The sequence below is a fragment of the Salvelinus alpinus genome, chromosome 20 (genome assembly GCF_045679555.1).
Source record: "Salvelinus alpinus chromosome 20, SLU_Salpinus.1, whole genome shotgun sequence".
NCBI classification, from domain to species: Eukaryota; Metazoa; Chordata; class Actinopteri; order Salmoniformes; family Salmonidae; genus Salvelinus; species Salvelinus alpinus.
The window spans coordinates 20,507,476-20,524,803 of record NC_092105.1 but is presented as its reverse complement, the minus strand read 5'-3'; the positions used below and the strand labels follow the sequence as shown (position 1 = coordinate 20,524,803).

At 39.4% G+C, this 17,328-nt stretch overlaps 1 long non-coding RNA gene across 2 annotated transcripts; it reads right to left on the bottom strand.

Moving 5' to 3' along the window:
• Positions 1 to 9,745: 9,745 nt before the first annotated feature.
• LOC139546445 (uncharacterized) lies at positions 9,746 to 14,459 on the bottom strand. 2 transcript variants are annotated; one of them, XR_011669230.1, is made up of 6 exons: positions 14,123 to 14,459; positions 13,778 to 13,932; positions 13,166 to 13,262; positions 13,007 to 13,037; positions 12,475 to 12,595; positions 9,746 to 11,725 (listed from the first exon to the last, which is right to left on the bottom strand). It is a non-coding gene; the product is annotated as an uncharacterized lncRNA (long non-coding RNA). The 2 variants fall into 2 exon arrangements; XR_011669229.1 differs by having other exon boundaries at positions 9,746 to 11,781; positions 14,123 to 14,440.
• Between the last annotated feature and the right edge of the window lie 2,869 nt (positions 14,460 to 17,328).

Genomic DNA, 17,328 nt, shown 5'->3' with positions numbered 1-17,328 from the left:
TTTTAAAATCTTTTACAGCGAAAACACAATATATATTTATATTAGCTCACCACAATAGCCAAACACACAACGCCATGTTTTCACCATGTTTCCACCGCAAAGGTAGCTTCACAAAACCCACAAATAGAGATAAAATTAATCACTAACCTTGAACAACTTCATCATATGACAGTCTTATAACATCATGTTATACAATACATTTATGTTTTGTTTGAAAATGTGCATATTTGAGGTATAAATCGTAGTTTTACATTGCAGCCACCATCACAAATAGCACCAAAACAGCCCGAATAATTACAGAGAGCAACGTGAAATAGATAAATACTCATCATAAAACATTTATGAAAAATACATGGTGTACAGCAAATGAAAGATAAACATCTTGTGAATCCAGCCAATATTTCCGATTTTTAAAATGTTTTACAGCGAAAACACAATATATATTTATATTAGCTCACCACAATAGCCAAACACACAACGCCATTTATTCACCGTAAAGATAGCTTTCACAAAACCCACAAATAGAGATACAATTAATCACTAACCATTGGACAACTTCATCAGATGACAGTCTTATAACATCATGTTAAACAATACATTTATGTTTTGTTCGAAAATGTGCATATTTAGAGGTACAAATCCTGGTTTTACATTGTGAATATGTAGCCATGATGCACCAAATTGTCCGGAGATATTTTGGACAGTCACGTAATCTAACCAAAAAACTCATCATAAACTTTACTAAAAAATACATGTTGTACAGCAAATGAAAGATACACTGGTTCTTAATGCAACCGCTGTGTTAGATTTAAAAAAATAACTTTAGTACAACATACAGCATGCAATATTGTGAGACAGCGCTCACCTATTCTCCGCCTTGTTGGAGCCAACATATTCCACAAAAATACAAAATAACATCATAAATATTCTCTTACTTTTGATGATCTTCCATCAGAATGTTGTGCAAGGAGTCACAGTTCCAGAATAAATCGTTGTTTTGTTTTAGAATGTCCATTTCTTCTGTCGAATTAGCAACTTTGGCTAGCCATGTGGAGGGCACATGTCCAATAAATCTTTGCGCCTGGAACGAAAAATTCCAAAATTCCCAATAAACGTCGAATAAACTGGTCAAACTCGGTTGAAAATCCCACTTTATGATGTTCTTCTCATATGTATCCAATAAATCCAATTTCGTCGTGTATACCTAACGCTTTTCAGAAGACAATGTAAGGTTCCCTGGTGCGCAGTTGATTACTGCCAAAAGAGCGGACCTGTCACTCCAAAAGCTCTCCTTCGGTCTCACATCAAGCTAGACACCCCATTCAACATTCTACTGCCTGTTGACATCTAGTGGAAGGCGTATGAAGTGCATACAGATCCAGAAATATAAGCCAGTTGAATAGGCAGGCCCTGACACAGAGCCTCATTTTCAGAATTTTCACTTCCTGTTTGGAAGTTTGCTGCCAAATTAGTTCTGTTTTACTCACAGATATAATTCAAACAGTTTTAGAAACTTCAGAGTGTTTTCTATCCAATAGTAATAATAATATGCATATTGTATGATCTAGAACAGAGTACGAGGCCGTTTAATTTGGGCACGATTTTTCCCCAAAGTGAAAACAGCGCCCCCTATTAAGAAGAAATTTTAACCCTCTTGGATCAGAAAAGAAGAATCAAGATTGTGGGGGTCTACATTATTGATAATGTACAGCTCATGATATTGTGTAATGAGAGAGACTACAATACTGTTGGATCTCAGAGATTTAGAAACAAATGGGTTGGAGATATCTGGCCATGCTGTAAAGGCAGCAGTCTTTTCCATTATTAGTGATCATTTGGGGTCTCACAACATAGGAGGCTTCTCAGAAAGTTGTACCTCCAACTACTGCTGTCGATTCTGCCTTGCAACTAGAAGCAAGCTGTTTGATTTTAATGAACCTGCTGTTGCCAGAACAGTACAAAATTATGAGGCAGTGAAAGCACTACAAGATGGTAATGAGACAGAATCCAGAGTGTTAAAATTTAACTCTGTATTTAATTCCCTCAACCACTTTCATGTCTGTCAGCCAGGCCTCCCACCATGCATTGGTCATGATTTGTTTGAGGGGATAGTGGCATATGACCTAGCATATGACCCATATGACCTATTTATATCATGTATTTTGTTAAAGTAAATCAATTCTTTACATAATCAGAGCTTAACCGCAGGATCAGGCAGTTTAGCTACCAAGGATCTGATGTGAATTCCACACCCTCAGAAGTTAGTGAAAAGGGAATTAAATTAGGTGGCCAGGCAACAAAAAATTGTCTCTTTTGAGTCTCCTCCATGTGATAATAGGCAAAAAGATTACTGATATAGAAGATCGGGGATGGCAACTAACAATCCTACTTAAAGAACTTGTGGAAGTAATCTGTGCCCCCTCCATTTCTGTGGCTCAAGTTACTTTGCTCAACGTTCTGATTCCTGAGTATCTACAGACAAGAAAAGAGCTGTTTCCTTCTCACAGGCTGAAACCAAAGCAGCACTATCTGATCCACTTTCCTGCTTAGATACTAAAGTTTGGCCCCCTTAAGGCTGTGGACAATGAGGTTTGAAAGTAAACATCCATATTTCAAAAGATGTGTCCGGAGAGTGCAAAATAAAAAAAAGTGTGTCAAAAGCTTGCCAATAATCACCAACTTCTGCAAAGCTATCTGAACTCAAGTTCCTTTTTTGCTCCTGCTCTGCAAGTAAAATATCCATCCCCTTTCAGTGCTGAGTTATACAGTGATGCTGTATGCAATGCAGTTGAGGCAAGCTTGCTTGGGGGACCGGATATTGTGGTGTCCACTGAGATACATTTGAAGGGCACCTTTTACAGACAGGGCCTCTTTCTATGGCCATGCAATGGTGTGACATCAGAATTTGGGCAGATAGATCTTATGTTGATAAAGGAGAACAAGCATGTCTGCCTTCTTGTTACATGTCATAGCTCATCTTATTCACCAGACTGTGGACTGTATTTGGACTGTATGAAGATCAAAGTGCTATTGAGGGCATGATGTGTCTTAATGCAGAACTATATTTGGATTACTACCCTTTACCTGCGTATGCTTTCCACAGAACTGGAGTCATTTCACTGAAACACAGCATGGTAGATGCTGAAGAGGAAAGTGGTAGAAGTAGATAGTTCAAATAACACGAGTTTGGACAAAAATACAGTTGAATAGAGACCACGTGAACAATTTACTTTTTTTGTTTAGTAGACATGGATGATCAAGACAGTGCTCTTGCATCATTTATATATTCTGTGCTGCCAAAATCTAGTGGACATCAGTCAGTGCTGGATTCTCTTAAGACATTGGGTGTGGAAAAGCTGGAAGACATGAAGTATGTCCAGGAGGCAGATGTCCATGTCCTGAGGCCAGTAGAAGCAAGGAAACTGATAGCCCAAGTGATGCTACATGTAAGTGTATCAGTTTGTTACATCAAGAACTCATGATAACTGTCATTAAACCATGGTATTGTCACTATGTAAAATGTGTTAAGCATGGTGCGAAAAGTAGAACATGGTACACGGCCTGATTCCCAAACTCTTATTTTTATCCAAGGTGAAAAGGAAAGTACTGAATGGAATGATCCAACACCCAGAAGTATGTCTGGTAGCCCCCAAACACCCCGCAGCGAGGATTGTTCCTTTGCTATACATATGTACATAAGAAAACGCTAAACAGGCTATACATTTACTGTTTAAAAAGTGGATATACACCCAAAACTTAAATGGGCTCAATGTGTGACGATATGATCAAGAAAATATTTTCAAGGTGGGGGTCAAGTCAGGTAATATTTGTCTAATTCAAATAGTTCAAATCATAAACTTTGGTAGTCTTTCGAGCTATACTACCGATGATTTCAATCTACACAGACATTAGAACTGTCTCATCTAGGCTCAGTTTCTCAGACTCTGATTAAGCCTAGTGTAGCCCTACTATTCATGGTGTCAAATATAGTTTTATGTCATAATAATCATGTTATTTAATTAACAAGCAGACAAATTATAGCAAGATGTATATGTTACAATGGGAGTTAAGGTTGGATTAGAAACTCGGTGATGATAATGTATGTGTTGTCAGGGAGGAAAATGTTGAGTTAAGAGAACCCCAAATGTGTTTTTTTGTGCACTTTCTCAGGTGGTAGATACAACACTGAAAGCACAAGCTTACCACCGGCTAGCTCAAGTTCAAGCGCATGCTCCAGCCCCAGTAGACGGGCAGCAGTGGACAATAACTGGCACTTCAGTTTTGTAATTCCTTGGAATCGAATGCCATCTGAGTTTACAAGAATGCTGGAGAACAAGGAGCTCTTGCAATAGACATTACTTTCTTTGCACACATTTCAAATAACTCTAGTCTGGTGTTGTCATCTGGGATGCCTTACTGTTAACGGCAACTTTCAATTTCAAAACAAAACCACACCAGTCCCTTGTTTGGCCAATAGAAATGTAGCATTTCAGGATACACTTTTTATGCACTCAATATACTTTCTGATGAAAAAATATTGTGAAACTGTCACGTGCTCCCTTTCCGGCCTCTAGGTCACCAGACTGCCCGTTATGGCACATACCTGTTACAGGCATTATGTGCAAAATGACATTCACCTGGACTCCATCACATCCTTCATTACCTGCCCTTTATGTCACTCCCTTTGGTTTCTTCCCCATCGTCATTGTTCCTGTTTCATGTCGGTGCGCTGTTTGTGTTTCTAGTTTTATTCATTTATTAATGACATGTATTCACTCCCTGAACTCGCTGAGTGCATCGTTACAGAAACATTAGCGTTCCACTGTTACTTTAACTGTATCATAGACATTTTCTAATATTACATTGCAAACATCCTACATGTAGCTCCTTTCAATTAGATACAATTATTTTTGCAGGTACATTTTTGTTAGTCAACAAATCAAATTATTGTATCTGCAAGGTAGAGGACCACTGCTAGTGATTAAGAATGGCGGACACACTAGTATAAACATTATTTATGTTATTTCATCCAACGCAGGTGCCTATTCAAGATCACCCCAGATAAGGGGTCCAAAGTGGAGAAGAACTCAAGAAAGCAGCATGCAATCAATCCCAAAGTTATTTATCTGATCTCAAGCATTGCAGACTATGAATGGAGGGAGTAGCCTTGCGCACGCACACATACAGGCACTTAAATACACCGACTGCAGCACACAGTCAAGAAACAGCCAGATGATAAACACTTGACCAAAATGTTAGAACTGAATGTTTTTACATTAGCATGTGGTAAGTTGCTTTTAAGTGAATGTTTGACACAGTATATGTAAAGTTTGAGTTCAACAAATGTTTTTGCACTAGGATCGACATACCTTGTCCTACTCACATCTCACCCCCCACCCCCTCCATATAGTTGTGGGTTAGGACGATAGAATAAAAACTTGACCTACATTTTATAACCAAAATGTCAAGATACTGATATTTATTGTAAAAAACATGCTTTAATTGAATGTCCTATGTTTGACACCGTAATTATCAATTGTATAGTTTCAGAAATCTTTGTACACTGAGATTACCTGATACCCTTCTTCTTAACACCCTCCCTTTCTACCCCTTTACCTCTCTGCCATGCCACTGCAAACACAGGTTAAGGTTTGAACGTATATTGAATAACTTAATATATGTAATAAAACTTGTAAAAAGCTATATATAAGGAAATCCTTGAGTAATGTCTGTTATTTTGTTTTTATTTGCTGGAGAATTCTTTATTTTCACAACCAATAATAGTTACATTGAGTATTCTTTTTTAAATATATTATGATAATTATGTTTTCTAGATTTATTTTGTCATCAATTAAAGAGCTGTCTGTTTTGTAGGCGACCAATTCTCTATTTTCACAACTGATACCAGTTGAGTTGAGTAGTTTTTTGTAATATAATGACAGTTATCTGTGTTCTAGCTATATTTTTGCATCAATTAAGGAGTAGTCTGTTTATTCGCTTAACAATTCCCTAGTTTCACAACTGATGCCAGTTAGATCAAGAGTAGGTTGTTGTAATATTATGACAATTATCTATGATTTTGTGTAACTTTTGCATCAATTAAGGAATTATTTCCGTTTTTTAACTGACCAATTCTCTATTTTCACAACTGATACCAGTTATATTGAGAGTAGGTTTTTGTAATATTAGGATAATTATCTGTGTTCTAGCTATATTTTGGCATCAATTCAGGAGTCATTTCTGGGTTTAAGCTGTCTAATTCTGTCACGACTTCCGCCGAAGTTGGTCCCTGTCCTTGTTCGGGCGGCGTTCGGCGGTCGAAGTCGCCGACCTTCTAGCCATCGCTGATCCTCTTTTCATTTTCCTTTGGTTTTGTCTTGTCTTGTATCACACCTGGTTCCAAACCCATTCATTACATGTTGTGTATTTAACCCTCTGTTCCCCCTCATTGTCCTTGTCGGTGATTGTTTGTTTGTAAGCTATGTGCAAGATATGTTCTGGTGTGCGACGGGTTTTGTACCCACTTGTATTATTTTGTATATTTTGGTTTTCGGAGTTGTTGAGCACTTATTAAACTGCTCCGTTTTCTACCAAGTTCGATCTCCTGCGCCTGACTTCCCTGCCACCAGCACGCACCCTTACAAATTCTCTATTTTCACAACTGATACCAGTTAAATTGAGAGTAGTTTTTTGTAATATTATGGTTATAATCTGTTCTAGCTATATTTTGTAATCAATTAAGGAGTTTTAGCTGGCAAATTCTTTATTTTCACAACCAATGCCAGTAAAAAGAGAAAATTGTTGTAAATTGCAGTAATATACTTTATTTGGTGGAAAGTAAATCACTGTTTTTATACAGATTATGTATGTACATTTTTAGTCTGTACTTTTACAGTCTTTCTGGCACCTGTGCAGCCATACTTTACCCTAAATTAACAGGATGTTATTTTTTTTTGCAGTGTACCTACCCATTGTTCCTCTTTAGTCCATTTAACTATATGTCGCAAGTAAAAGCCTTGGGTAGCGAGTTGATACAATATCCGCAACGTTAAAACCACTCTCAGACTTAGGAAGATGTAAAACTTTATTTTTTATTCCATTAGTTTTATTTGCCTATATAAAGTCTAATGACCGAGTATACATTTTAAAGAATGTCTTCGGTGGGGTGGGTAATTGGTATTACCATTAATTTCTATTCAGAAGAACATTCAAATAATGTATCAGCGGTACAACTGCTCTTGCCTTCTCTCTCCTTTGTGTATGAAGAAAGTAGTGAGCAGAGGGATACAGCTGAATGCTTCACATAAATAAAGCCATGTGAGTGAGGCCCTCCCATGACCTACTGATCTCTCCCATTACCATAGTGATTACGTCACGGGACTTTCCATCACAGTCACTAGTCCATATTAGATTGCATTGTCTGTTCTTAAAATAACAGCATAATAATCAAGTTAGGAACCTGGCTGGAGGGTTAGCTACTATCATTCAGTTCTGAATCTGGTGTAGAGGGCAGAGGCTTCTAAACAGTGACTTCTTTTAGAAAAAGAAGACAGCTTCAATGTCTGTTATCTGATTTATTTTTCGTGATAGTTCTTTTTATAGTATTTATTAAATATATTTTGTTAAGCCTCTGTATCACCCCTCTGTCACTGGAACTTCTGTCCGCCACCATTTATTTTCTGCCAGAATTTAGGCTGCCTAAAAATAAAGCTAGCATTGTGGGCTGAGTGGCATTCTGATGCTCATGTGATCTTGTTGTTCCAACCACACCAGAAATCATGAGGGGATTGTGTAGCTGGAGCCAACAGAATCCCAATACCACAGGAACCTGAGGAGACTTAATCAGCATGAACTGTATAGCCTCGCTGTGGTTCCCTGACACTCGCAGGTTGACGAGAGTGGTATTGTGGGTGACCCTGCCAATAGTGCGTCATTACAGCACTCTATCGTCTATGGGGATGGAGAGGGGCTGAGTGGGGATGCCCAGTTCTGACACAAGGGTAGTGTCCATAAAACTCTCATTGGCCCCAGAGTTGATGAGTACCCGGAGAGATTTCGACTGGTTCCCCCACAGCAGGATGGTATGGATATGGGTGCGAGTAAGGGGAGAAGGAAAGTTCTCCGTATGCCCACCAGAGTACTCGCTCCTACCGGTGAGCATAGTCTTTTAGTGGACAGGTAGACACGAAATCACCAATAGTCCCGCAATACAGGCAACTCTTTGTGTTAAGCCTGCGTAAACGTTCATCAGGAGACAACCTAGCTCTGCCTAGTTGCATCGGCTCGGGAAGAGGCGAATCGTTAGACTTCGAAGACACTTGGGTAGCCTCAGATTCTCTCGGACACGTAGACGTCAGGGACTTCCGGGATGCCTCGGAGGCGAAGTGGAGTCCTTGGGCATGCAAGGGGGTACGGAATTGGACCTCCTCTCCTTCCTACGTTCCCGTATCTGCCCATAAATCCGGATGGTCAAGGCGATGAGCTCGTCTTTAACTTCCTCCGATAACCGTGCAGGAACGTGTCAAACAGGGATTCCGGGTTCCAGGTCTAACACACTGCGGGAGTCTTGCCGAAGCTGGAATAACTTCCGGGCAGCCTCTCTACCGGACAACGGAGCATTGGAAACATTCTTCACCTTTGCCACAAACTCCTCCAAACTGAAGCACATGGCAGACTGTTGTTCCCACAGTGTCCTAGCCCTGCCGAGAGCCCTCCCGGAAATGAGCGTGATGAGTTACGCTAACTTTGAGCGGTCTGAGGGGAAGGAGGAGGGCTGCAGCTCGAAGATGAGAGAAACGCCCAACAGTTTTCGGACCCTCTCACGAAGCATTCAGGGGGAGGTAAGCAGAGTTCTCGGAAAGCCGGGGTGGCAGGGAGAGACGAGCTGCTGACAGCCAGGTTACTGAGGGGCTGGGTGGTTACCGTCATGGTAGACTGCCTAGTCGACAACCCGCGGAATTGCTCCAGCAAAGTATTCAACCTACAGTCATGGCATTCTGCCAGAGTCTGGAAACCTTCCATGAGACCAAAAAGCAACTCCTCGTGCCTCCCAATGGTGGCTCCTTGGGAGGAGACAGTGTTGCGGAGCTGGTCCGAGTTTGCTGGGTCTATCATGACCAGTTCATACGATTACGGCTCAGGAAAAGACCCAAATGCAGACAGTTCAGGCAGCTTCATTAAATAGTACCTGCATAACACCAGTCTCAACGTCAACAGTGAAGAGGCGACTCCGGGATGCTGGCCTTCGAGGCAGAGTTGTAAAAAAAAAAGCCATATCTCAGACTGGCCAATAAAAATAAAATATTAAGATGGGCAAAAGAACACAGGCACTGGACAGAGTAACTCTGCCTCGTAGGCCAGCATCCCGGAGTCGCCTCTTCACTGTTGACATTGAGACTGGTGTTTTGCGGGTACTATTTAATGAAGCTGCCGGTTGAGGACCTGTGAGGCGTCTGTTTCTCAAACTAGACACTCTAATGTACTTGTCCTCTTGCTCAGTTGTGCACCGGGGCCTCCCACTCCTCTTTCTATTCTGGTTAGAGCCAGTTTGCTCTGTTCTGTGAAGGGAGTAGTACACAGCGTTGTACGTGATCTTCAGTTTCTTGCCAATTTCTCGCATGGAATAGCCTTCATTTCTCAGAAAAATAATAGACTGATGAGTTCCAGCAGAACGTTCTTTGCTTCTGGCCATTTTGAGCTTGTAATCAAACCTACAAATGCTGATGCTCCAGATACTCAACTAGTCTAAAGGAGGCCATTTTTATTGCTTCTTTAAATCAGCACAACAGTTTTCAGCTGTGCTAACATAATTGCAAAATGGGTTTCTAATGATCAATTAGCCTTTTAAAATGAAAAACTTGGATTAGCTAACACAACTTGCCAATGGAACACAGGAGTGATGGTTGCTGATAATGGGCCTCTGTATGCCTATGTAGATATTCCATTTAAAAAAAACATCAGCCGTTTCCAGCTACAATAGTGATTTACAACATTAACAATGTCTACACTGTATTTCTGATCACTTTCATGTTATTTTAATGGACAAAAATTGTGCTTTTCTTTCAAAAACAAGGATATTTCTAAGTGACCCCAAACTTTTGAACGGTAGTGTATGTTTAATTAGCAACCAACCAATTAACACAAAGACATGTACGGACTAGTACTGTACACACACACACACCACCCCTAAACCCACATACCTGTCTCTCATTGTTGATTCAAAAAAGGCAAGTGTGCAGACTAGGTTCCTCTTTAAGCATATTTCAACTTGATAAGAGGCCCGACTCCAAGCTACAGCTTGTCCCTGTGTGTTCCTATTTCCAAGGCTGAAAAACAAGGACATTAGAGTGCACTAACCAAAGCAAGGCCTTGAATACTAACGTAGTAAACCACTGGCATTGTAACTACTAATGTAGTGAAAATACCTGCATTCTAACTACTAACTACCTACAGTAACTACTGGTGGCCAAAAATGCCATGCTACACTAATACTAATCTAAAACAACAAATAATACAGGGTTCATGAGGGATAGGATTAATGCGTGGATCATAAGGAGCTTCTGTTCCCAGTGGATTACCTGGTTTCATGGTTCCTTTTACAGTATAACTGCTCGCTGTACCAAAACTGCATAACCGCGTAATATAAATGAATTTATTTTGGAGCCGCCGCAAGTAGTACCATCAGCCAAAGGTGTGTGTACAGTAGTTGTAACTGACAAGGTTCTCCATTTCATACATATGTCATTTAGCTTATACCAGGGCTCCCTTCAGTTGGCTTCAACACATACAGTACAGTTCATTCAGAAAGTATTCACACCCCTTGACATTTTCTACATTTTGTTGTGTTACAGTCTGAATGTAATATGTATTACATTTAGATGTTGTGTCACTGGCCTACACATCATACCCCATAATGTCAAAGTGGAAATATGATTAAAAAAATACATGAAAAGCTGAAATGTCTTGGGTCAATAATTATTAAACTCCTTTGTTATGGCAGGAGAAAAAAAAGTTACTAAGTTCAGGAGAAAAAAAGTTACTTAACAAGTCACATAAGTTACATGGACTCACTCTGTGTCCAATAATAGTGTTTCAAATTATTTTTTGAATGACTACCTCATCTATGTACTCCACACATACAGTTACTATAAGGTCCCTCAGTCTAGCAGTGAATTTCAAACACTGATTGAACAACAAAGACCATGGAGGTTTTCCAATGCCTTGCAAAGAAGGGCACCTATTGGTCGACAGGTAAAAAAAGCAGACATTGAATATCCCTTTGAGCATGGTGAAGTTATTAATTACACTGTGGATGGTGTATCAATACACACAGTCACTACAAAGATACAGGCGTCCTTTCTAACTCAGTTGCCGTAGTAGAGGAAGGAAACCGCTCAGGGATGTCATCATTAGACCAATGGTGATTTTGAAACAGTTGCAGAGTTTAGTGGCTGTGATAGGAGAAAACTGAGGATGGATTGCAGTTACTCCACAATGCTAACCTAAATGACAGAGTGAAAAATATTTTTTATCCATTTGAAATTCAGGCTGCAACACATCAAAATATAAGTCAAGTGGTATGAATACTTTCTGAAAGCACTGTACATACATACTGTACATTCATACATACATACTGTACATACATACAGGAGAGTTGATGTTCCCGCTGAAGCAACAAAGCCCCTCAACCACAGCAAGGCGGAGTCCACGAGAGGGGAACAAAAATCTGAAACGAGGACCAGCACTGGGTGAAGCGGTGATGGAGTCGAGGTTTCCAATGTCCTAGAAGATATTGTTCATTAGATGATTGGAGAATGTGCTTATTCTGTTTTATTTTTGTATAATAAAAAAAAAAACTTTGACCCCTTTTTCTCCACAATTTTGTTGTATCCAATTGGTAGTTACAGTCTTGTCTCATCGCTGCAACTCCCGTATGGACTCGGGAGAGGCAAAGGCCAAGAGCCATGCATCATCTGAAACACGACAAAACCAAGCCACACTGCTTCTTGACACAATGCCTGCTTTACCCGGATGCCAGCCACACCAATGTGTCGGAGGAAACACTGTACACCTGGCGACCATGTCAGCGTGCATGCGCCCAGCCCGCCACAGGAGTCATTCAAGCGCGATGGGAGAAGAACATCCCTGCCAGCCAAACCCTCCCCTAACCCGGCCAATTGTGCGCCGCCCCATGGGTCTTCCGGTCGCGACAGAGCCTGTACTCGAACCAGGATCTCTAGTGCCTTAGACCACTGCTCCACTCGGGATAATGTGCCTATTCTTTGCAGATGGTTAGAACATTGGAGAATGAGATTTTTCTGGCATTCACTTAAAACCTGTCCGGCAGTTTCTTCGAGCTAACACAATAAATATACTTAATGAACAGACAATCTATCAAACATGAAAAACAATTGGAATAATACAAATTAAAAATAAAATGTTTCCAAAAAACAAATAAGGTATGTTGTTCCATACATCATGATACTTCTTCCTCTTCCTCAGGCTCCTTCCTGGTTTGGACAGTTGCAGCCAATGAGTCATCTTCACCTTCCTCAACCTTGTCATGTCTCCTCGTCTTGGAAGATACTGATATAGTCTGGAATCAAACAGACATTATTACAGTATCATTACATAGAAACCAGTGGCTAATGAGAAACCTAATTCGTAAGTTTAGTCACAAAACAATGGAGGACAGTGAAATACATATGTAGCAACTTAATTTGATCACCCAGTTGAGGGAACTGGAGACCTTCCCTGCAATGTAGGACATTTAACACTTGTAGTGTATTTGAGGTTTAAAAAGGCTTCTAAAGTTTGCAGTTTCCACTTTGAAATTCCAGATTACATTTTCCTCAAGAAAAATGTATCAACCCCTACAAAAATGTCTATGAATAATAATTTTCATAATAATTCACATTTTCTGTTGCTGCACGATTATTTTCCTGCTGTAGCAAACTGACTAAAATTAAGATCCTACATCTGTAACTATTCACAAACCACAGCATACCTGTTCTGGTGCCTTGGCCACTATTGAACTCCTGGAAAATATAGTCCAGAAAAATAAAATATATTAACTTGAGCAAAATCAATATATGATCATCTAATGCAAATGCATTATTATCACAATGCAAAATTCAGTTCATTATATTACAGTAGTTGATATTACCAAGGAAACTGTCTGTATTTCCACCAGAACCATCCAAGTGCAGCAGAAACAATCAGACATAGAATGACCAGTATAACCCAACAGGCAGCAGATGTCTCTGTGAGGAGAGAGGAGATACAATTAATATAAGAAACAGTCTGTATTTACAATTACATGTAATCATGTTGCCCAAGCAACCATCACAGCTCTGATGCAAACACTTCCTGCAGAAAGCAAAGAGATAATACCAGGTTATAAGAGATGTACATATGCAGAAAGAGATAAGTGTGTATCATGACCAAATTAGTTAGTGGTTATACAGTAATTTCCTATAGAAAGCGGAATAATGCCATAAGTCTGATACTAACACATGCAGTGAATGATAAGTGAACATCTGGCTCAACTTTGTTATCCATGCTACATCACATTTCTCATAACTTCATATATGTGTTTTATACGTATGCCAGGAATGCTAATATTGTTGCCAGACAAATTTCCCTATGGGACAATAAACTATTCAATCAATCAATCGTATAACAATTATAAGCATCTTATAAAACAGCATAAGCAACTAGTTAAGCAACCAGCATGAATAGTGTGTGTGTGTTTCTCACTCTCTCAGGTGCTTCTCACCAGAGTATATGTGTACATAGAGGGAGCCATTTGCTCGTCCGTAGGGGTTGGAGGCCTCACAGACAAAGAGACCATTCAGCTCAGAGCTGAGACTGAGGAAGTGCAGTTTGTCTCCCTCTGCTCTCACTGAAGACCCAGGCCATGGCTGGACCACTCTGGGGGAGAGAGAGAGAGGAGGGGAGGGGCTGAATGTATGTGTGTGAGATAGGCAAAGGCATCATTTGACTACCAGCATAATATATGAACATACTTAAGCTTCAAGCTAATCTGTTTCATATGTTTAAACAAGTGTACCTAACATTTACATTTAAACTGGATTGAATTAGTTTACATAGGAGTGAGTACCTGCTCCAGGTGTAGTTGGGGTGTGGGTTGCCGTCTGCTACACATAGTAAGACTGTGGCTTTAGAGGCCTCACTAAGTGTAACGTTCAATGACTGAGGTGGATCTGAGAGAGAGAGAAAGAAAAAGCGATAGAGAGAGAAGGTTACAGTTACTGCAGATATAGAATGTAAATAGACCTACACACTCATACCAAGACAGACCCATAACAATGACACTACAGGATCTGAGCAGTGGGCAGGGGTGAAACTTTAATCCACAGATGAGGCAACACTAAGAAATATTTGTTTGTGAACCTGGTCTTCCTTCATTTCAGTTTGATAGATTACTTGCAGAAGAGGAGCAGTACAATGAAAGCAGGTAAAGGTCCATACGACTTGTGTGCCTCTGTGGATGTCTATAGTGTAGGACAGTGGTAGTAGAATATACTTACAGTGGATGTCTATGGTCTAGGACAGTGGTAGTAGAATATACTTACAGTGGATGTCTATGGTCTAGGACAGTGGTAGTAGAATATACTTACAGTGGATGTTTATAGTGTAGGACAGTGGTAGTAGAATATACTTACAGTGGATGTTTATAGTGTAGGACAGTGGTAGTAGAATATACTTACAGTGGATGTCTATAGTGTAGGACAGTGGTAGTAGAATATACTTACAGTGGATGTTTATAGTGTAGGACAGTGGTAGTAGAATATACTTACAGTGGATGTTTATAGTGTAGGACAGTGGTAGTAGAATATACTTACAGTGGATGTCTATAGTGTAGGACAGTGGTAGTAGAATATACTTACAGTGGATGTTTATAGTGTAGGACAGTGGTAGTAGAATATACTTACAGTGGATGTTTATAGTGTAGGACAGTGGTAGTAGAATATACTTACAGTGGATGTTTATAATGTAGGACAGTGGTAGTAGAATATACTTACAGTGGATGTCTATAGTGTAGGACAGTGGTAGTAGAATATACTTACAGTGGATGTCTATAGTGTAGGACAGTGGTAGTAGAATATACTTACAGTGGATGTCTATAGTGTAGGACAGTGGTAGTAGAATATACTTACAGTGGATGTTTATAATGTAGGACAGTGGTAGTAGAATATACTTACAGTGGATGTCTATAGTGTAGGACAGTGGTAGTAGAATATACTTACAGTGGATGTCTATAGTGTAGGACAGTGGTAGTAGAATATACTTACAGTGGATGTCTATAGTGTAGGACAGTGGTAGTAGAATATACTTACAGTGGATGTTTATAATGTAGGACAGTGGTAGTAGAATATACTTACAGTGGATGTTTATAGTGTAGGACAGTGGTAGTAGAATATACTTACAGTGGATGTTTATAGTGTAAGACAGTGGTAGTAGAATATACTTACAGTGGATGTCTATAGTGTAGGACAGTGGTAGTAGAATATACTTACAGTGGATGTTTATAATGTAGGACAGTGGTAGTAGAATATACTTACAGTAGATGTTTATAGTGTAGGACAGTGGTAGTAGAATATACTTACAGTGGATGTTTATAGTGTAGGACAGTGGTAGTAGAATATACTTACAGTGGATGTTTATAGTGTAAGACAGTGGTAGTAGAATATACTTACAGTGGATGTCTATAGTGTAGGACAGTGGTAGTAGAATATACTTACAGTGGATGTTTATAGTGTAGGACAGTGGTAGTAGAATATACTTACAGTGGATGTTTATAGTGTAAGACAGTGGTAGTAGAATATACTTACAGTGGATGTTTATAGTGTAAGACAGTGGTAGTAGAATATACTTACAGTGGATGTTTATAGTGTAGGACAGTGGTAGTAGAATATACTTACAGTGGATGTTTATAGTGTAGGACAGTGGTAGTAGAATATACTTACAGTGGATGTCTATAGTGTAGGACAGTGGTAGTAGAATATACTTACAGTGGATGTTTATAGTGTAAGACAGTGGTAGTAGAATATACTTACAGTGGATGTTTATAGTGTAGGACAGTGGTAGTAGAATATACTTACAGTGGATGTTTATAGTGTAGGACAGTGGTAGTAGAATATACTTACAGTGGATGTTTATAGTGTAGGACAGTGGTAGTAGAATATACTTACAGTGGATGTTTATAGTGTAGGACAGTGGTAGTAGAATATACTTACAGTGGATGTTTATAGTGTAGGACAGTGGTAGTAGAATATACTTACAGTGGATGTTTATAGTGTAGGACAGTGGTAGTAGAATATACTTACAGTGGATGTTTATAGTGTAAGACAGTGGTAGTAGAATATACTTACAGTGGATGTTTATAGTGTAGGACAGTGGTAGTAGAATATACTTACAGTGGATGTTTATAGTGTAGGACAGTGGTAGTAGAATATACTTACAGTGGATGTTTATAGTGTAGGACAGTGGTAGTAGAATATACTTACAGTGGATGTTTATAGTGTAGGACAGTGGTAGTAGAATATACTTACAGTGGATGTTTATAGTGTAGGACAGTGGTAGTAGAATATACTTACAGTGGATGTTTATAGTGTAGGACAGTGGTAGTAGAATATACTTACAGTGGATGTTTATAGTGTAAGACAGTGGTAGTAGAATATACTTACAGTGGATGTTTATAGTGTAGGACAGTGGTAGTAGAATATACTTACAGTGGATGTTTATAGTGTAAGACAGTGGTAGTAGAATATACTTACAGTGGATGTTTATAGTGTAGGACAGTGGTAGTAGAATATACTTACAGTGGATGTTTATAGTGTAAGACAGTGGTAGTAGAATATACTTACAGTGGATGTTTATAGTGTAAGACAGTGGTAGTAGAATATACTTACAGTGGATGTTTATAGTGTAGGACAGTGGTAGTAGAATATACTTACAGTGGATGTTTATAGTGTAAGACAGTGGTAGTAGAATATACTTACAGTGGATGTTTATAGTGTAGGACAGTGGTAGTAGAATATACTTACAGTGGATGTTTATAGTGTAGGACAGTGGTAGTAGAATATACTTACAGTGGATGTCTATGGTCTAGGACAGTGGTAGTAGAATAAACTTACAGTAGATGTTTATAGTGTAGGACAGTGGTAGTAGAATATACTTACAGTGGATGTCTATGGTCTAGGACAGTGGTAGTAGAATATACTTACAGTGGATGTTTATAGTGTAGGACAGTGGTAGTAGAATATACTTACAGTGGATGTCTATGGTCTAGGACAGTGGTAG